The sequence below is a fragment of the Triticum aestivum genome, chromosome 2D (genome assembly GCF_018294505.1).
Source record: "Triticum aestivum cultivar Chinese Spring chromosome 2D, IWGSC CS RefSeq v2.1, whole genome shotgun sequence".
In the NCBI taxonomy this organism is placed as follows: domain Eukaryota; kingdom Viridiplantae; phylum Streptophyta; class Magnoliopsida; order Poales; family Poaceae; genus Triticum; species Triticum aestivum.
The window spans coordinates 620411314-620417687 of NC_057799.1; positions in this window are offsets into that span (position 1 = coordinate 620411314).

The window sequence follows — 6374 nt, forward strand, 5'->3', positions numbered from 1 at the left end:
CTATTATGCAGATTGAAGATTTGGGAATGCAAAATAAGAAACATCCATGATGTTGGGTTCATTGACCCACATATCGTTAATGGACATGTGTTACAATATCACCCCGAAGACGTGGAGAAAGACTTGTACAAGTTTCTTAGAAAGCATCAACTCAAAAGTCATATTCTATTTCCTTACCATTTTGGGTGAGTGTTTCTCTCTTGTGCCCATTCTTTTTTGTTTACTCCATGCATGGTATGTCTAATCGATGAGTTATGCATGACTGTGCATGTAACGTGTCCGCAGGTTCCACGGGATTCTGCTAAATATTTAACTTCACACCTCCAGAGTTCTAATCATGGACTCTATGGATTCGGATCCAAAGCGTTGGGCCGACATGAGAAAAATGCTGCAAAAGTAATTATTTTCAATCATTTGAGCTCTATATCGATCGGTCTCTTTCGTTCATTTCCTAATATCAAGTAACTAATAACTCCCTTGTTCATTTAATTTTCTTTGCCCTGTAGGGTTTGGAGACGGTTCTCAGAAGAAATTGTCAGTGAATTCAAACATGAGCTAGATTTTAGAAGGTTAGTTAATGTGGATAAGCAGCCACCGGGGACCAATCTATGTGGATACTATGTTTGTGAGAACATCTGGAGACTAACCTCTGAGCGGAAGGCATTGGATAGCGTGCGGAAGGCGACGGATAACTTGCGGAGGAGGCTTAGTCCAGAAGCTCGCTTCCGACCAATTTAAGATGAATTAGCAGGATTTTTCTTGAGGGAAGTCATCAATCCTAAAGGAGAACACTATACCGAGGACGCAGACATTTATATGCATACCCGAGATTGAAACTTGTTCGAAGTTGTATATGGTCCTCCATCCTAATTGTGTATGGAAACTTGTTCGAAGTTGTATATGGTCACCCGAGATTGAATATATATTATATATTCCTCTTGAATTCTTCTTGTTTGAAATTTCATATGCATGTATATAGTATCGTAGAATATGTGTACTGAAACTTCATCAAAATTAAAACAAAACACAAAATAAAATATAAAAGAAATAAAACACTACAAATTAAAAAGAAACCAGGTTTAGGGGGGCTAAAACCCTAAACCTGCGGACGAGGCCTTTAGTCCCGGTTAGCCACGAGAACCGGGACTAAAGGTCCTCCGCCCCGACGGACCCTTGGCGGCCACGTGGACGGGCCTTTAGTCCCGGTCAGCCACGAGAACCGGGACTAAAGCCTTTAGTCGCGGTTCGTAAGAGGCGCGACTAAAGGGGGGGGGGTCTTTAGTCGCGCATATTTAGTCCCGGTTGCACAGCCGGGACTAAAGGCCTTTGCGAACCGGGACTAAAGGGCTTTTTTCTACCAGTGCACGATGCAAACACCTTGATATGTATGTGCGAATGACTAGAGTTGATGCCACTGTAATGCTTACAGCCTATGAAAGGTCACTGATTTAATCTTGGTGTTACAATATACTGTTCATGGTTTATGTAAATAGCATGGAGGCAATCATGAAATTGTATTTGTTCATCTTTTATGTTAGTTTATTTTTTTGCATTTTATTGAGGTTAATCTCTGGTATATCATGTCACTGCAAGATGGTATCACTAGTAGAAAAAGGGCCTATTGTCCCGGTTGGTAAGGGCCTTTTGTCCCGGTTTTTGAACCGGGACTAAAGGGTAGTTACTAATGCCCTAACCCTTTAGTCCCGGTTCTTACATGAACACGGGACAGATGGGCCTCCACGTGGCCGGTGCGGCGAGCCCAGGCAGGAGGGCCTTTGGTCCCGGTTGGTGGCACTAACCGGAAACAATAGGCATCCACGCGTCAGCATTTCAGGGGCTGGGTTTTTGTTTTTTTAAAGGGGGGAGGGTTGGGGGTTTTGGTGGATTAATTTAGGTGTTTCATATATTGTGTTAGCTAGCTAATTAATAGAGAGAAGTGTCCTCTCTTATCTCCGTGCTTGGTCGACGCTACGTACTATGTACGTATGGAGAGGACTAGACACGCTAGCTAGTAATCAAATGAAGGAAACAGAAGATCGTCATGAACATATGCATACAGAGAGAAGTGATATCGACCACCTCTCCTTCTCCGAGAGATTGGTCGAACAACAAGTTCTCGTATATCTATCCGACACTACCGGCTACATATATACAATAATTATCTCTTACAATATAATCTCCTAATTAAATTGTAAGAACACAGGGTCCACATAGTATTCTCCATTTTCAGCGATCACGTGGTCAAGGAAGAATGCCGCCAATTCCTCTTGAATTTCTCGCATACGATCTGGTGCTAGGAGTTCATCCCGCTTCCGAAACATCTAACTTGAAGAAGGGGGTCAATACATATATATATATATATATATATGAATAAATGAAACTCAACACAAATGATGGTAATAAAATAAAATTGTGAATATTATTGCTTACGCACTTCATATTGTTCGTCAGAGTAGCCCCGCTCACAGGTCATGTAGCGGATGGACTCGCAAACGTAGTATCCACAGTAATTATTCCCGGGTTCCTGCCACAACCACTTTACAAGAAATAGAGGTCAATCAAACTGATAAGCAAGCATGCTAAATGGTATTGATGAAACTAGCGCTTGAATCACTAGGAGATGCGCGGAACATGCTACTATAGTACTTACTTTCGAGTGTTTAAGTTGCAGCTTCTTCGGCAGTCCCAGAGCTTTTTTGGTGAATTTTCTCCAAACCCTGCCAGACAAAGAAAACAATTACTTGATATCAGGAAATGAACAAATTTGCTGATATGATGGACAATGATCGATTTAACTTACTTCTCGAGCATTTGAGTCATGTCCGCATAGTCCTGGGGATCTTTTCGTCTCGAGTCTAAGACGGTTACTACTCCCTGCTCAAGCTTAATCTCTAGGAGAATATAGTGGAAGCTGCGCACGCATGCATAAGTCATCAATTACATTACTATAACCTGGACTAATAAGGGAAACCGAATATGCACAAGACAGTAACACTCACTTGAAGTTGTAAGGAAAGAGTATTATATCTTTGTTTTCATTTATTACCAACGATCGTAGCAAGTTGGCCTCGGTATTTTCGGCATGATATTTAACCTCAGTTGCATCTATGAGATTTGTGTTAATGAACCCAATATCACCAATTTGTCTTTTCTTCAATTCGGCGATCTTCAATCTGCATAATATAGTGAGGATAATTATAAATACATGCAATGAAAGAGCTGACCTATATAGAGAGACTTAATGACAGAAGTAGTACTACTTACAGACAGTAGCAAGTGATCGTTGATTTATCGAGGGCCTTTTGATTGAAAAACTGGAAGAACTCCTCAAATGGAACATTCAACAGTTCAATTCCAATGAGGTCATGCTCCGGTTTAACTATCAGCGTCAAAATATTCCTCCCCCCAGACTCTCTGCAGGTTTTCATGTACCAATCATGTAATCTTCGCATCATCGTTGTTAGAGATCTTTCATCTTTGACGAGAGGCTTCCCGTAATGGTATTTTTGTTCGTCCACCTCCAAGATATCATAATGTACATCGTCGGGCAGGTAATCTCCAAGATTGCTATAACCGGGCACCATCCTCGGATCATTAGCGACGATGTGCCTAGACACCTTGAGGGGGGGGCACGATTGGTTCGCTTGTTCGCCGAGCTGGGCAATTTTTTCCCCAGCTCGTCGTTCTTTTAACCTTTGATCACTGACAGTACTTCCCGACCGCTCCGCTTCGGCAAATGTCTTTGCAATAATGCGCTCATAGTTTCCTTTCGGCGGAGACTTTGGTGGTTTTGTCAGGGCAGCCAGAGTGCGCTTCGCTTTCACCGGATCTACCTTCTCCTCCGGAGGTGGATGTTTATTTGCTTTCACCCCTTCAAAGAAGTTCGTCACTTCGGCTCGCACGATCTTCCTGGTTTCCTCCTCGGTCCTCTCGTATGGTAACTTCTCTGGAGTCTTCAGAGAAGGACCGAATCTGTATTGCCTCCCGCCTCTGGCTGTACTGCTAGACGCCGGCAGAGCAGACGGAGCGGCTGCGGCTGTCTTCTTTCCTTGCTTACGAGGCGGAGGAGAAGGATTACGACGCGCCGAAGCAGCCGGAGCAGCGGCGGGTCTCTTCCGCCCTTGCTGACGAGGCGGAGAAGGAGGAGGCTGGCTGCTCTGGCGCGCTGGCGCAGGCGGAGAAGGAGGCAGAGTGCCGCCACGCGCCGGAGAAGGAGGCTGAGTGCCCTGATCACTCGCCGGAGGAGGAGGCGGAGGAGGAGGCGGAGTGCCACCACGCACCGGAGAAGGAGGCTGAGTGCCCTGATCACTCGCCGGAGAGGAGGCGGAGTGCCCTTGCTCGCCGGAGGCGTCCAGTTCGGAAGGTTGATGAGCTCCTTCCGCCATAGGCATGGAGTCTTCAGAGCAGAACCCAGCCGAGTCTCCCCTTCACCGGTAGGGTGGTCAAGCCGGAGGTCCTCAAATCCCTCCGTTATTTCATCCACCATCACCCTAGCATATCCTTCTGGAATCGGCCGGCAGTGGTAGGTTGCGCCGGGTTCAGGAGGTAAAACAGAGCCAACAGCCGCCTTGACTTTGAAGTTCTGCCATTGCGTCATAAGGTGGCAATGTTGAGACTCCGTGATAGCATCCACGGGGTAGCTAGCAGGAGCCGTCAAGACATGCTCCGGCTGAAGTAGCTCGGTGGAAGCCACGCTGCTTCTCCGCTGAGATGGCGGGGTAGCTTCGGGGGTAGTTTCGGCATGTCGATTGGCGTCTTGTTCCTCTAGCGCTTGAACCCTTTCATGCAGCTTCTGAATTTGGGTCTGCTCCACTTTTTTCCTCCTCTCCTGGCTTTTGTAACCGCCTGCGTCTGGAAAACCAACCTTCCATGAAACGGAGCCTGGCGTGCCTTGTGTCCGTCCAGGTGCTCAGGATTCCCGAGGGCCATTGTGAGCTCGTCGTTCTCTGTCTGGAATGAACGTCCCTTGCTGCGCTGCATCGATATAGTGCTGAAGCCTCTTGACTGGTATTCTCAAAAGCTCGTCCGTCCAAACGCACCTCCCTGATACAGGGTCCAATTTTCCGCCAGCCCCGAAGAACCAAGTCCGGCAACGGTCTGGCCAGTTCATTGTCTCTGGTTCGATCCCTTTATCAAGCAGATCATTCTCAGCCTTGGCCCACTTAGGCCGGGCTTTGAGGTAGCCACCTGACCCCGTGCGATGGTGAAGCTTCTTCTTTGCAGCATTCTTCTTGTTTGTCGCTAACATCTTCTTACTCTTTTCCGATGTCTTGTGGGCCACAAATGCGGGCCAGTGATCTCTGATCTTCTCATACCGGCCGATGAATTCTGGTGTCTCTTCTTTGTCGACAAACGTTTTCAGCTCATTCTTCCACCTCCTGAATAGGTCTGCCATCTTCTTAAGAGCATGAGACTTGATTAATTGCTCTTTAACTGGCTTCTCCGGATCCTCCTCTGGCGGTAGGGTGAAATTTGCCTTCAGCTCAGTCCAAAGATCATCTTTCTGCATATCATTGACATAAGACACCTCAGGGTCTTCCTTCTTAGGCTTATACCATTGGTGGATGCTGATCGGGATCTTGTCCCTAACAAGAACCCCGCACTGAGCAGCAAATGCTTCCTTTGTCCGGATGGGTTCAATCGGTTGGTCGTCGCGCGCGATTGCTGTGATCTCAAACCTTTCATCTGAGCGCAACTTTCTCTTCGGGCCTCGTCTCTTTACCGAAGTTGTGCTCGATCCGGAGGGCTAGAAAAAAGAAGAAAGACGAGAGTTAATTAATATGTGTACATACCAAAACAATGAATGCATCAATTAGCTAGTCAGCACAGGCTTAACTAATATATTTACCTGGCCGGACTCTGTTCGGTCACCGGAGCCATCACCACGGGCTCCTTCTTGCACCAGCATTGGGTCACCGGAGCCATCATAATCATGTCTTTCCTCCTCCACTCTTCGATCACCATAGCCTGCTTCTTCACCCTATTCTTCCAGACCATCATTGTCATTAAGATACGACAAGATATCACCTCCTGCTAAGATTATGTCCCCCAACACCTCTTCTGCTTCCTCGTCTCGTCGTGCTCCATTGTTTCTGCAAATATTATAACATGGCAATTATTACACAAACATGACAACAGGTGGATATATTAGTGCAAACGTAGACCTAGTTTATTCCGGGTTTGGGGTGGCCTCGGCAACGCTTCAAGGGTAGGGGCGCGGCGGGAGGGGGTAGGAGACCGACATCGTTTTTTTCTAGGGTTTGGGTGTCCTCGAGAGGGCCGGGGGGTGCTCCCGTGGTATAAGTTATCACGGTCGAAGTTATCCGGGAGGGGGTTATATCGACAACGACGACATACATACATGGGAAAATAAT